General features: G+C 39.7%; 1 protein-coding gene across 2 annotated transcripts in view; it reads right to left on the reverse strand.

Moving 5' to 3' along the window:
• The window catches only part of LOC138815196 (COMM domain-containing protein 1), a 114,661-nt gene that overhangs the window by 24,578 nt on the left and 74,119 nt on the right, over positions 1 to 15,964 (reverse strand). The window lies entirely within an intron of this gene.

The following is a 15,964-nucleotide window of genomic DNA, read 5'->3' on the forward strand; positions in this document are numbered from 1 at the left end:
CTGGTTACTCCAATAAGACCCAAAGAAGAAAAATGGTCTCAGAAAGCCAATTAATATTTCACCATTTTTCAGCAACTTTTTCATACAAAGATCACAAAATCCTAAAACAGTAAAAATGATACATAAAATACTAACTGCCTAATACTTTCCAAGTGTGTTATAAGCATTGGGAATTTAGCTTTAAGTAAGACAGTATTGCTGCTCTCAAGAAGCTCCCATTTTAATGGGAAAAAGATAATGCAGTAAAACAACTTAAAAAAAATTCCAACAGACCGTGTAGTTCTGAACTTTTAATCCACAAGAGTAATACAGAATGATACTTTTGAGATGAGAAAAATTACCTCTTAAGTAGTTTATTCCCAGTGATAAAGAAGACTGAGTGCATTATACATAGAGGCTGACCCAGTTCCAAAATTCAATCCCCACATGATTGTCTACTCACTGTGGCTGGTGTCAAAACCTCTGCCTTCAGTATCATACAAAAGCAGGATGACATCATTTAGAGGGAGACAATGAAGACCCAGTTGGTATAAAATTACAGAACACAAGACAAGTGTTGTGGACATTTGGAGCCAAGGTGGAAAATTGATGAGTATCAAGATAGTAGAATTAGAAAAAAAATATGCTTTAAAAGTGGGTTTTCTCTAGTAAGAACATATGTTTTATTGAAGAATATGGGGCCTGAAGCATTAAGTCCCTCCCTGCAAAAAGCCCAAGAGACAGACTCACTGTCCTAAGAGTGGAGGTTTACTGAATTACATTTGATCTCTAGGCATGATTTACTGGCTTTGGTGGGTAAATTAAAGATCTGTGTTTTAGAAACTACATGTTGACCCATTTTAGGCTGGAATGAGCCTAGCAGTAATCCTTAGGTATGCGCACACACACACACACACACACACACACACACACACACACACACACACACACACACACACACACACACACACACACACACACACACACACACACACACACACACACACACACACACACACACACTCCTTAAACTGGTTGAAAAGCTTAAATATAATGTACTCTCTGAGACCTTTTTGATGCCATCCTCCATTTTAGGATTTCTTTACATTTCCCCATTGCTCATGGCTACCTGCCAGCTATTGATGTGAGTTACTATCTATAGATGTGAGTAGGCTGATATTGGGTACCAGTGGCTCCATCAAAAAGCTAGAAGTGGCAGGGCACTGGTGGCTCACACCTGTTACTCTAGTTACTAAGGAGGCTGAGATCTAAGGATTGCAGTTCAAAGCCAACCTGGGCAGAAAAGTCCCTGAGAGATTCTTATCTCTAACTATTCAAAAAAACAAAGTGGTACAGTGGCTCAAAGTGGTAGAGCACTAGCCTTGAGCAAAAGAGCTCAGGGACAGCACCCTAGACCCAAATTCAAGACCAACAACTGACAAAAAAAAAAAAAAAAACTAGAAGTGGAGTTGTGGCTCAAGAGGTAGAGTGCTAGGGAGGGACAGTGCCCAGGCCATAATTTCAAGCCTTAAGACCCTAGGGTTGTCAAAAATTAAAAAAAGCAACCAGGGGGACTAGGAAGGTGGCTCAGTGTTAGAGTGTTTGCCTTGCATGCATGAGGCCCTGGGTTCGATTCCTCAGCACCCTATAAGCAGAAAAAGCTGGAAATGACACTATGGCTCAAGTAGCAGAGTGCTAGCCTTGAGCTGAAGAGCTGAAGGACAATGCCCAGGCCCAGAGTTCAGGCCCCATGACTGATCAAAAGAAAAAAAAAAAAGCAATCAGGGCTTTGTGGCCTATATAGAAGCAGATGGCAGAATATGCTGCTAAATCCAAACCTGCCTGACAACAAAATAGGGGTAAGGAGCTACAAAAGAATGAGAAAAGTAAGAAGGACAAAATAATGAGGAAATAAAAATGTGACACTAAATAATACCAAGCAGAAACATGTAAGGGAGGGAGGTATATATGTTATATAAAACTGAAACATGTAACTTGAAGGTAGAAACGGGAAGGGGAAATGTGTATATATGCCACATGCTCTTTTTCTACTATCTTTTAAAAGTATTTTTTAATGAATTTTTTGTTTGTATTACAAAGCTGATGAGAGGTTAAAGTTACATAAGTCAGGTAAAGAGTACATTTCTTTTTGTATAATCTCACCTCTTCCCTCACTCTCTCTGCCATATTTCTTTTTAATTAAACTTTTCTATCACCTTTACTATACTTGCATCTTGCCTGAATTCTTCTCTTGCCAAATGTAAGGATGAAGGAGAATTTAGCTGCTCTAAATTTCTGATAACATATTTGGTGCCTGGCCAGAAAGTTATGTCTTTCTTCTGACTTGGAAAGGTAACACTATCGGGCTGGTTAGTGGTAGAGTGGCTGAGTGGCAGAGTGGTAGAGGGGTAGAGTGCTTGCCTTGCATGCATAAGGCCCTGGGTTCAATTCCTCAGCACCACATACACAGAAAAAGCAGGAGTGGCAGAGCGCTCGCCTTGAGCTGAAGAACTCAGGGACAGCGCTCAGACCCAGAGTTCAAGCTCCACAACTGACCGAAAAAAAAAAAAAAAGAAAAGAAAGATAACACTATCAACAAGAAATCGGAAAAGTTATGATTGGGAACTTGAGCAGTTCACTTAAAAAGTTTTGCCTCTTGACTCTCTTCATCCATTCTACCCTATGTCAAAGGTTTTTAGAAAGTTCTGAGGAAGCAATAAAAGAATTTGAAAATGTTTAAAATATTGGACAAAGCCAACTATAATCTCTTATTCAAAAATGTATAGAAACTTATCTGAGAAAAGAGGCAAGAATAACTAGGTTGGGGGAAGGCTCACCTTTGGGAAGAAAACTGATGCTAAAAGTGATGTACGGGCTCACTGGCCAAGATTCAAAATTTATTTATTGAAAAATACTCCATTCCTTAGCATTCTGTTCCACAAACTTGTTATTCTTGCTGACTATATTCCATTAGGAGGTAAAAAGTTATTATGATGACTATAACATTGATCATACTCTCTCTCCTTTTCAGAATCCTGCCCTTCTGTCTTCTTAGGTATCTGCGCAACAAATCTTACTAAACAATTCCTATCCCCTTCTACTACCTCCCTATAAATTACCATCCCTAGAAAGTTCAAATCCTTTTAGTGTTGCCAAACTATGCCATGTCATAAATAACTGTCTAGCCTACTGATGGGCCACTTCGATTCCTGGTTTCTTCCAATCTAATTGTCTGGAACCAGTGTATATATAGCCGCGAGAAACTGGGGACCCAGCTTCTCTTAGCTCAGGTAGGGTAGGTGTTTATGTTTTTATTTTCAGTCTAGAAAAAAGTTCAAATTATATTGTAACAATCCTTACAGTTTTGAAAAACACAACTGTGATGGACTTGATCTAGAAAATAAAGTTTTTAAAAATTCATCCCTACTTTTGCTTTTAACTCTACATTTCTAGCATCTTAAAAGACCACAACTACTTCTGTAAATTAGAGTAATAGTACTGCCTCACCACTTCAGAGGGCTATTTGAGAATTATGAGATAATATTTCTCAGAGCTCTTTGAAAAGCACAGATAAAAGTCCTTAATTTTCATGATCAATAGAATTATTCTAATGCCATTTTTCCTACTCAGGTTTCTCTAAAGCCTGTGCTTGAAAAAAGCTCCCCAAAATATCTTTAAATGTAAGTTTTGGCTTGTCTAATCTAGATGTAGGTCAGTTATAACCATTACAAAGCTTATGTAGAGTATTTAAAAGAGTACAAGTGAGAAAAGACATGTATAAATAATGACTTCTGTGTAGAGAATAGAAAGCCATTTAAAAAGCAACTGATGGTACATAATTTCATCACATTAAAAAAAAATCAAATGAGCCTTTGTTGAAATGTTTTAAAACTGAGTACTTTAAAAGCTAAGAATTCTGTAGTTAATGTGTCTACTAAGAGTACTCTACAGACAGAAATGGCGCCATGAAAACTAGAAATCCCTTCATTTCCAGGACATAGGAACACTTTCTGTCATGCCCTCCCTTGTAGTAACACCTTTCTCAGATGATGGAAAGCCCAGGAAGCATTCATAGACTCTAAAAAAAAAAATGGGGCTGGGAATGTGGCTTTGTGGTAGAATGCTTGCCTAGCATGCATGAAGCCTTGGGTTCAATTCCTCAGTACCATATAAATAGAAAAAGGCAGAAGTGGCACTATGGTTCAAGCAGCAGAATACTAACCTTAAGCAAAACAAGCTCAGGGGTCTGAGAAGGTGGCTCAGTGGTAGAGCGCTTGCCTTGCATACTCAAGGCCCTGGGTTCGATTCCTCAGCACCACATAAGCAAAAAGAAAAAAGCTGGAAGTGGCGCTGTGGCTCAAGTGGTAGAGCGCTAGCCTTGCGCTGAATAGCTGGCCCAGAGTTCAGGCCCCACGACCGGACCCCCAAAAAAAAAAACAAAAAAAAAACAAGCTTAGGGACAGTACCCAGGCTCCTGAGTTCAAGCCCCAGGACTGGCCAGGAAAAAAAAAAATTCTCCTTCCTCTCTCTAAATAAAACTTCTATCAAAAATATCCTTTTATAAACCATTGTCAAAATGTTTCAAGGGGCTGGGAAGTGGCTCAGTGGTAGAGTGCTTGCCTTGCATGCATGAGGCCCTGGGTTCAATTTCTCAGCACCACATAAGCAGAAAAAGCTGGAAGTGGGGCTGAGGCTCAAGTGGTAGAGTACTGGTCTACAGCTGAAGAGCTGGGGGACAGCGTCCAGGCCCAGAGTTCAGGCCCCACAACTGACAAAATAAATAAATAAATAAAAATGTTTCAAATCTCGGGGCTGGGAAGTTGACTCAGTGGTAGAGCGTTTGCCTTGCATGCATGAGGCCCTGGGTTTGATTCCTCAGCACCACTCAACCAGAAAAAAAAAAAAAAAAAAAGCTGGAAGTGGAGCTGTGGCTCAAGTGGTAGAGTGCTAGCTTTGAGCACAAAAGCTCAGGAATAGTACTCACACCCAAGAGTTCAAGCTCCAGGACTAGCACCAAAGAGAGCGATTTAAAGGGATACAAAAACAATGTGATATGAGATCATCTTAGTTCAAGTACATGCAAGTACATTCAGATATGCATTTGAAACTGCAAAAATTATATGCTCAATACAAATTGGCCCAATGTAACAATGAGATGTACAAGACAATATGTTGAAAATGAACTTTATAACTTGTGGGGGAGGGAGGAGTTGGGGAGATAGGGAGGGATGGGATGGTAGGAGATAAAGAAAGGAGGAGCTAACAATGCTCGATAGGAAATTACTCATTACCTTACTCATGGTTACTGTAACCCCTCTGTACACTATTTTTACAATAAAAAACATTAAAAAACATACCCACACTTAAAAAAATTATATGCTATATTCTTCAGCCTCATGGAGAAATGAAAATTCAGTATTACAAATAAAAAATTTAGTTAGGCATTGGGGCTATGATTATAATCACAAGAAAAAAATATACACAAACCTTGAGCTTTTTCTCTTTTGCTGCTCCTGAGCCTTGAACTCTCGGCCTGGGCACTGTCCCTAAACTCCATTTGCTCAAGGCTAGCACTATACCACTTGAGCTAAACACCATTTCCAGCTGTGATTAACTGGAGATAAGAGTTTCATAGACTTTGCTGCCTAGGCTGGCTTTGAACTGTGACCCTCAGATCTCAGCCTTCTGAGTAGCTAGGATTACAGGGGTAAGCCACTGGTGCCTGGCAAGGGCCTTTTTTAATTGTGTAGGGGGGAATGTTCTTATTTCCAATTACTAAATTTCCCCATCCAGTAATGAACTGTAACAAATTTATGAATATCAATTTACTTTTGATATTGAATGATATGTGTAACAACTTTGATATCATACATGTACATATATGGTAAGTTCTATACATATTTATATATACATAATTATGAATATATTTATATATATACCAAAAAGAAATTAGAGCAAGTACATTCCTGAAAAATTATAAATTCAATGCTAATGCTAAAGGAAAAATAAAACAAAAAACCTGAAACAAGAGGTTTTATTTTTCTATCTTCCTTTTATTGTTTTTGGTGGCACTGAAGTTTGAATTAAAGGCCTCATATTTGCTATCTAAGCATCCTACCATTTAAGTCATACCCCCACTCAAATAACAATACATTCAGAGATCTAACAAAAAGTAGGAAACCTAAACAAATGTGTTGGACTGATATTTTTAAATAAAAATCTGCAATTCTTCTAAAGAAAAATAACATCATCAAGCCAGATACTGGTGGCTCCCAACTGTAATTTTAGCTTCTCAGGAGGATGAGAACTGGAGACTCATGGTGTGAAGTTAGCTTATACCTATAAGTTCAAGAGACTCCATCTCAGTAAAATACTCAGCAAAAAGCAGAGACTAGAGTCATGACTCCAGTGGTAGTGTGCCAGCTAAGCTATCAATCTTAACAAACACAAGGTTCTGAGTTCAAATTCTGAGTAGCATTATTAACAAAGTTAAAAAGCAACAAACTACAATATATAGATTTATAATTTCCATAACATAAAAAGCTTATATAAACCATAGAATAGGATGTTCACACAGAATTGATAAAAAATGTAGATGTATATAACAGACTCTCCTTACTAGTGAACAAAGCAATGGAGAATAAAGTAATAATGGGATAACATTCTTTGAAAATGTAGGTTAGCAATCACTAAATGGTCAAGGAAGCTACGGAGACACTTCTCAGAAGAGGTAAAAATGGCAAAGAAACAAATGAGGAAATGCTCTTCATCCTGGTCATAAAAGAAATGCAGATCAAAACAACTCTAAGATTCCATCTCACCCATTTGATTGGCCTACACTGTGAGATTGAACAACAACAAATGTTGGCAGGGAGATGGGGACAAAGGAACCCTACTGCACTGTTGGTAGGAAAGTAAACCAGTACAACCATTCTGAACAGTAGTCTAGAGGGTCCTCAAAAAACTAAACACAGATCTTTTTTTTTTTTTTTTGTCCGGTTGTGGGGCCTGAACTCTGGGCCTGGGCACTGTCCCTCAGCTCTTCAGCTCAAGGCTAGTGCTCTACCACTTGAGCCACAGCGCCACTTCCGGCTTTTTTCTTTTTGCTTATGTGGTGCTGAGGAATCGAACCCAGGGCCTTGAGCATGCAAGGCAAGCGCTCTACCACTGAGCCACCTTCCCAGCCCTAAACACAGATCTTCCCTGCGTCTCAGCCATACAGTCCTAGGCATCTATCCTGAATATCATGAACCAGGATATGAAAAAGACACCTGCACATTCATGTTCACTGCTGTACTATTCACAACAGTCAAGATACGGAAACAGCCCAGATGCTCCACAATCCATGAGTAGATCCAAAAAAATGTGATACCTATATACAATGGAATTTTACACAGCCATTAGAAAGAATAATGTCATTTGCAAAGAAATGGATGGAACTAGAACAAATTGTGTTAAGTGAGGTAAGCCAAGCTCAGAGAGACAAACAGAACATGTTCTCTCTGATATACAGAAATTAGATCTAAAATACACTGGGATATGATAAATTATACAGGATTCTAGATACACACAGTGAGGCCAAAAGAAGATAATCTTAGGAGAGAAATATAAAAGCAAAATGCTTCCAAGTTAAGGAACAAGAGATCTCTTTCTTTAAATTTTTATTTTTTTTATTTTTAATATTTTTTTTCTGCTTATGTGCTGCTGAGGAATCGAATCCAGGGCCTCAAGCATGCAAGGCAAGCGCTCTACCACTGAGCCCTTTCCCAGCCCCTTATTTTTTCATTATTCTGTTTTATTTTATGTATATTCATGCCTGTATCTTTGGGAAGGTGAGAGGGATGATACAGAACTCAAGGGGGAAAAGGGTAAAAAAGTGCAGCAATAGAACTCACTGGACACTGATGAAAGTGAACTATACAATTTCTGGGAGACAGGAGGGAGAGACTGAGAGAACATAAGGGAACAGAGGACACTGTACAAAAGGAAATATACTCATTACCTGACTCATATAATTGCAATTGCTCTGTATATCACCTTTAAAATAACAATAAAGTAAATTAATTTTTATAAATGTAGGTTAAGTAGGTGCTGATGGTTCACAGCTATAATCCTAGTTGCTCAGGAGGCTGAGATCTGAGGATAATGATTCAAAGCCATTCCCAGCAGGAAAGTCCATGAGACTCTTATTTCCAATTAACCACCAGAAAACCAAAGTGGAGCTGTGCCTCAAAATGGTAGAGTGCTAGCCTTAAGCACTAGAGCACGTAGGCCCTGAACTCAAGCCCAGTGACCCACCCCTCACCAACACCCCCCCAATAGTAGACTAACAGATCATCAGCACAAACATGTTTTATTTTGTTTTGCTAATCCTGAGGGTTGAACTCAGGGCCTGGGTACTGTCCCTGAGCTCTTCTTGGTCAAGGCTAGTACTCTATCACTTCCAGCTTTTGGGTGGTTAATTGTAAATAAGAGTCTCACAGGGACTTTTCTATCCAGGCTGCTTCAAACCACAATCATTAGATCTCAGCCTCTTAAGGAGCTAAGATTACAGGCATGAGCCACCAGGCACTCAGCTCACAGCCATGTTTATATTACAGCACTATAGTATTCACCATACCAAGGTACAGAATTAGCCCATATACCCCTCAATGGACAATGGATCAAGAAAACGTGGTATACATAAACAATGGAATTTTACTTATCCATTAGAAAAAAGGACACTTACTATTTGCAAAGAAATAGAAGAAACATAAAAAATTAAGCCAGGCCCAGAGAGACAAAGGCTTCATAGTTTCTCACATATATGGAAGCTAGAATTAGCCTACAAACTATAAGTAAACAAATTGGGCAGTACATAAGTGGTTACAAAAAATGTATCAACTGAAATATGGTAGATTCAAGGGAGAACTCAAACTGTGTAATTCTATAGTAAGGCAAAGTCAAACCCCAAGAAAATAAGCACTAGGAACCAAGTATTTGCAAGACGTGATGTGGGGCCAAGGGGAAAGGTGTAGAAAAATGAAGAGAAGGGGGGAAGAATGCAGTCAAGAATTCAGCACATGGGCTGGGAAGGTGGCTCAGTGGTAGAGTGCTTGTCTTGCATGCATGAGGCCCTGGGTTCGATTCCTCAGCACTACATAAGCAAAAAGAAAAAAGCCAGAAGTGGTGCTGTGGCTCAAGTGGTACAGCACTAGCCTTGAGCTGAAGAGCTGAGGGACAGCGCCCAGGCCCAGAGTTCAGGCCCCACGACTGGACCAAAAAAAAAAAAAAGAAAATCAAGGAGTGATAATCAGGGAGGATAAGTATATAAGTAAAGAAATAAGTTTATATATTGATGGCGAAAGTATAAACTAGTACAACTTTCTGGAAAATGATCTAGTAATAGCTATTGCCAAAGCTGTTCAGTCATATTGCTATTCCTAGCTGCTCAGGAGGCTGAAATCTGGAGGAATAAGGGTTAAGGCTGCTAGGGCAGAAAAATCCATGAGAATCTATCTACAAAATAACCAGCAATAAAAGCACGTACTGGAGCCGGGCGCTGGTGGCTCACGCCTGTAATCCTAGCTACTCAGGAGGCTGAGATCTGAGGATGGCGGTTCAAAGCCAGCCCGGGCAGGAGAGACCAGGAGAGACCGTGAGACTCCTATCTCCAATAAACCACCAGAAAACCAGAAGTGGCGCTGTAGCTCAAGTGGTAGAGCGCTCGCCTTGAGCTGAAGAGCTGAGGGACAACGCCCAGGCCCAGAGTTCAAGCCCCACGACCGACAAAAAAAAAAAAAAAAAAAAAAAGCACGTACTGGGGTTGGGACTCAGGGCCCTATGTTTGCTCAGCTTGCTTGCTAGGCTGGCATACTATTACTTGAACCAGTTTTGCTGATTAATTTGGAGACAGAGCCTCTAATCAGGCTTTTCTGGGCTGGCTTTGAGCCATTATCTTCTTAGTCTTCTGGGTAGCTAGGATTATAGGCGTGAACCAGTGATGCTAGGCTCATTAGCATTTTGACAGATCTAAATTATTGATGCTAAAAAAAAGTCACTAATTTCAGGAGTAAACAGTAGCTAACAATTCAGCTTACGGTATAAATTCAGCAGCTTATATTTCAGCCACAAGTGATAATGTTAGCAAAGCAAGTAGCCGGTAACTAACAATTTAGTTTATAGTCTAAATTCAACAGCTTTCATTTCAGCCGCAAGTGATATTAGCAAAGCAAGTGCCAACTGTTACATCAAGGAGGCAACACCACCTTGAAAACTATCTTTCTTAAACCAAAACAAAAAATTAAAATTATTCCTCCTAAAAAGGTATTGTTACAAGCCTGCTAACCATAACATACATCAGTGAGGTTTTGTCTTTCAGATTCCTGCAGTATGCATTATTACTTAGTCAACTTTTTAAATCCTTGACATCCACACAAGCTTGATTCTTCCTGAGTGGCTGTGGAATTTGTTGCTGCCATTACTCACACAATCCAGCTTCTTCAGACTTTAAATTTTAACTTATACAAGCAACTCTTCTTTTTTTTTTGCGGGGGGGGGGGGGGGGGATCCGGTCGTGGGGCCTGAACTCTGGGCCTGGGCGCTGTCCCTCAGCTCTTCAGCTCAAGACTAACGCTCTACCACTTGAGCCACAGCACCACTTCTGGCTTTTTACTTTTTGCTTATGTGGTGCTGAGGAATAGAACCCAGGGCCTCAGGCATGCAAGGCAAGCACTCTACCACTGAGCCACCTTCCCAGCCCACCAGCAACTCTTTGGAGAGCTTCCACACTTTGGATTGGGGCAGCACCACTGGTATCTATTGTTCTGAGCTTAAGTCTGAGCAGCTTACTGGTTGTTACTGGGGGGGGGGGGGGTGTGGAGGAGTGGGAAAAAGAGAGAGAAAGAGAGAGAAAGAGAGAGAGAGGAGAGAGAAAAAAGGGGGAGGAATAGAGGGAAGGAAAGAGAGAAAGAAATCTATGATACTAGGATTCTCTAGGAAAACAGTACGGTCTTTCTTGCTCAGGATGGCTTTGAAATGAGATTCTCAGATCTCAGCTTCCTGAAGACCATCTGAGATCATCAAGCCTCTCTTTGTTGGCTAATCCAATACATTTCCTCATGATTATATACACTGTTCCCCTAGAGAATCCTGACTAATATCAAGGAACTCTCCTCTGCCTCTCCCCCATCCTCTCTCTCCCTCTCCCTCTTTCTCCCTCATTCCTTTTCTCTCCCTCCCCCGCCCCCACCCCTTTCTTTTTTTGTCAGTCCTGGGGCTAGAATTCAGGGCCTGGGCAGTCCCTGGGCTTTTTTATCTTAAGGCTAGTACACTACCATTGGAGCCACAGTGCCATTTCCCGCTTTTTCTGTTTCTGTGGTACTAAGGAATCAAACCCAAGCGCTCTACCACTAAGCCACATTCCCAGCTGATTTCTACGTGAAGTTAACTTTTCATTTCAATTGATAAACACCTAGGAGTTGAACTGCTGAGCCATAAAGTGTTTAGTGCTGTAAGAAACTGTCAACTGAGAGAAAGTGAGGGAAGAGGTGACACTGCCCAAAAAGAAATGTACTCTTTACCTGACTTATGTAACTGTAACCCCTCTGTACATCACCTGTATAAAAACAATTAAAGGGGCTGAGAAGGTGGCTCAGTGGTAGAGTGCTTGCCTTGCATGCCTGAGGCCCTGGGTTCGATTCCTCAGCACCACATAAGCAAAAAGAAAAAAGCCGGAAGTGGCGCTGTGGCTCAAGTGGTAGAGCGTTAGTCTTGAGCTGAAGAGCTGAGGGACAGCGCCCAGGCCCAGAGTTTAGGCCCCACGACCAGACCCAAAAAATAAAAATAAAAACTAAAAACAATTAAAATTATCAATAAAAAGCTGTCAAAGTGTTTTTCAAACTGTTGTAAGGTTTTCCAGTTCCACCAGTACTGTAGAAAAGTTCAGTCACTGAGATCTTTGTTAGTACTTTGTATTAGAAGTTTAAATTTTTTCAGCCAGCCAAGCGCTGGTGGTTCACACCTGTAACCCCAGCTGCTCAGGAGCCTGAGATCTGAGGATTATGGTTCAAAAAACCAGTCAGCAGGAAAGTCTATAAGATTCTTATCTTTAATTAACCACCAGAAGTGGAGCTGTGAAGGTGGTAGAGTACTAGCCTTGACTAAAAAGAGCTTAAAGACACCATCCAGAAGCAAGCCTAGGTAGCTCACTCATGTAATCTTAGCTACCAAGGAAGCTGAGATCTGAGGAGCGTGGTTCAAAGCCAGCCCGGGCAGGAAACTCCATGAGACTCTTTATCTCCAATAAACCAATCAGAAAACCAGAAGTGGCACTATGCTCAAGTGGTAGAGCACTTGCCTTGAGCTGAAGAGCTGAGGGAGAGTGCCCAGGCAAAGAGTTCAAGCCCTATGATCAAAAAAAAAAAAAAAAAAAGCATCTAGGCCCTAAGTTCAAGCCAGTAAGTAGTATTATTTCATTATGTTTTGATTTTGAATTTTCCTAACGACTAATGATGCTGTCTTCTCATATGTCCACTTGTAATTTATGCATCTTCTCTGATACCTATTTTGATTTATGAACATTTTTCTTTTTTCAGTTGTTATTACTAAACTTTGAAATTTTTTCATGTATTCTAGATATAAGTAATTTACTAGTATAAAAATCACATGATTTTTAGTTTGATGAGGTCCAAGTTATTAATTTTGTTCTTTTTTTTTTTTTTTTTTTTTTTGGTCATTTGTCACTTGAACTCGGGTCTGGGTGTTGTCTTTGGGCTTTTTGCTCAAGGCTAGAGTTCTACCCCTTGAGCCACAGCTCCACTTCTGGTTTTCTGGTGGTTAACTGGAGATAAGACTCTCATGGACTCTCCTGCCTCAGCTGGCTTCAAAGCCTCAGATCTCAGCCTCCTGAGTAGCTAGTATTACAGAACTGAACCAACCAGAGCCTGTCTTGTTTTTTTTTTTTTATATGTTGATGTACTAACCAAGTTTGAAAGAAATACTTCTTGCACAATGGCATAAAAACCAATTATCAAGCTTAGAACTCCAAAAGAATCCCAAATTTCTTCTTTTATGGGCTTTTTTTGTATGCATGTGCCAGTGGGCTTGAACTAGGGGCCAGGACACTGTCCCTTAGTTTTTTCACTCAAGGCTGGTGCTCTACCACTTGAGCCATAGTTCCACATCTGACTTTTTTGTGTGTGCTCTTCCTAGGGCTTGAATTCAGGGCCTGGACATTGTTCCTGAGCTCAAAGATAGTGTTCTACCTGTTGAACCACAGTTCCACTTTTGGCTTTTTTGGTGTTTAATTGGAGAGAAGAATCTCATGGTCTTTCTTGCTCAGGATGGCTTTTTCAGATCTCAGTTCCCTGAATAGCTAATATTATAGGTGTGAGCCACCAGCATCTGGCTTCATGGTTTTTGTTTGTTTGGTTGGTTTTTGTTTTTAATCCTAAGAATTCTTTGCCTAACTCAAGATCACAAAAAAGCCTTTTATTTTTTCCTTTTGCAGAGCAAAGATACAGTTAAGAGAATCAAAGGACAAGCCAAAAACAGAATAAACATTTGGGGGAGTTTTATGTTCCATTTTGAGCAGCCTACGAGGTTCAACGTATGGTTCAAGGTTCTTTTTTCCTTACACAGATGGATGTCTAATTGTCTTAGTCCTATTTCTTGAAAAGATTACAATCTTTTTCCATTGAATAATCTTTGTTGAAAACCAAAGGACTATGAATCTGCAGTTCAATTTGTACTCTGTATTCTATTATATTGATGTATGTGTTTACCTTGTCCCAATTAACTGGCCCACAAAATAAATCATTGATTTGATATGTGGCACACTGTGATCAATGTACTTCTTCATTATTTAGGATTTGAGAAGGTAATCAGCAATCTATATTTTTTCTCTAGATCTTCTATTTATATATAATACAAACATATAATGTAAATGCTGTATATCTGTATATAATGTGATCTAGTACAAGTCTTTTGTTATAGGAATATTAACCATGAACATTGCAATGAGTGAGGAAAGGGTATTTTTTTCTATCTTATAACCCCAATCTCATAATTTTCAAAGGTTTCAAGGAAGATATCTACCAACAAGGGCTATTGAAGGCTAAGCAACAAAAAAAGGAGAAGTAGGTAGCCCTGAATGAACTATATAAATAGAAGATTTGCTCTGATTTTTTATTTAGGAGATTAATTTTTCCTCTACACCTGATATTCAAATTTGAACTGAGGACTTTAGCCCCATCAAATATGTATAGATTTGATCTTGATTTGCATCAGTCATTATAAAAGTAAAGCAGCTACAGCCAAAATTTCCTCTCACTGTCCTCTAGGATTAGAGGCATTTACATAATCACTTTCATGAACGTATTTAGCCTTCTCCATCAAGCTATGTTATGGTATTTAAATGCTAAACAAAAGATAGTCATAGAAATAGAACATAGAAAAGAAGGGCTGGGAAGGTAGCTCAGTGGTAGAGCACTTGCCTTGCATGCATGAGGCCCTGGGTTCAATTCCTCAGCACCACATAAGCAAAAAGAAAAAAGCTGGAAGTGGCGCTGTGGCTCAAGGGGTAGAGCACTAGCTAGCCTTGAGCTGAAGAGCTGAGGGACAGTGCCCAGGCCCAGAGTTCAGGCCCCATGACCAGACCCAAAAAGAAAAAAAAAAAGCAGCTTCTGCTTTAAAAAAAAAAAAAAAAAAAAAAGAACATAGTAAAGAAAATGGAGTAGTGCCTGGATTGGGGTTGTTCCTATAGGTCATTTCAAGAAATAACTGAGGTTAGAAATGCTAAACAATTCAGGAATCTACATGTCCTCTCTCCAATTTTATTTTTCAAAAGAAATGAGGGCAAATAACAAGTCAATTCAAATGGAGTCTGAGTAATGTCAGCTTCATTGCCTATAATTGGCTATATTGAGTGGGAACTTCTGAGGAACTTCTAGGGTGGGTGGTATGCAAAGATCCAGCCAGTGCATCTGGGTTTGCCATGTACTACTTAACATTGTAACTGACTACTTCTAGTCTGATTTTTTTTTCTTTCTTTTTTTTAGTTGGTTATGGGGCTTGAATTCAGGGTCTGGGTACTATCCCTGAACTTTTTCACTCATGGCTAGCACTCTATCATTTTGAGCCACAGCAATACTTCCAGTTTTCTGGTGATTAATTGGAGAAAACAACCTCACAGATTCCCTGCCAGACTGGCTTTAAACTGTGATCCTCAGATATCAGCCTCCTGAGTAGTTAGGATTACAGGCATAAGCCACCAACACCCAGATAAAATTCTACTTTAATAATTAAAGTATATAAAGAATCCAAATCAATTCAAAGAACTTTACAGTTAAATAGCTCTCCTCTAAACTACGCAGGAATAGCTAGGGTAGTTTTTGTCTTGAAGCATAATCTACCAAAAGTTTCCAGAAGACTTACATTAAAAACAAATGAATAATAATATGCCATCATCTAAATGTTATTCCTGAAAGAGCATCTGAAAGGAAAGTAACAAATTCCAGATAACCTTTAAAGTCAGTGCATACTAAAGAACACAGCTGGATTTTTCTAAGTCATAGTGGACCAGGGTTATAATTTGTTTCAGTTAATACATTCTGAATTTCTGCATACATGGTACTGGTACTGATAGAATTTCAAGATCTGAGGAACACAGTTTGAAGCCAGCCCAGGCAGGAAAGTTCTTGAGACTTTTATCTCCAACTAACCACTAAAAGAAAAAAGAAAACAACAATAACAACAAAAACAAAAATGTAAGTGGAGCTATGGCTCACATGGTAGAGCACAAAAGCTTGGGGACAGGATACATGCCCTATTTTTCAAGCCCCAGGACTGGCACCAAAGGGTGGGGGTGGGGAGTGGAGGGGAAGGAATTGACAAGTAGATACTTAAAAAAGAGTGATAAAGGAAAAATACAGAAATATAGAACAGAGCTGGGAAGGTGGCTCCGTGGTAGAGTGCTTGTCTGGCATGCATGAGGCCCTGGGTTTGA

This window comes from Dipodomys merriami, unplaced genomic scaffold (genome assembly GCF_024711535.1).
Source record: "Dipodomys merriami isolate MVZ:Mamm:240054 unplaced genomic scaffold, mDipMer1.0.p SCAF_63, whole genome shotgun sequence".
NCBI lineage: Eukaryota > Metazoa > Chordata > Mammalia > Rodentia > Heteromyidae > Dipodomys > Dipodomys merriami.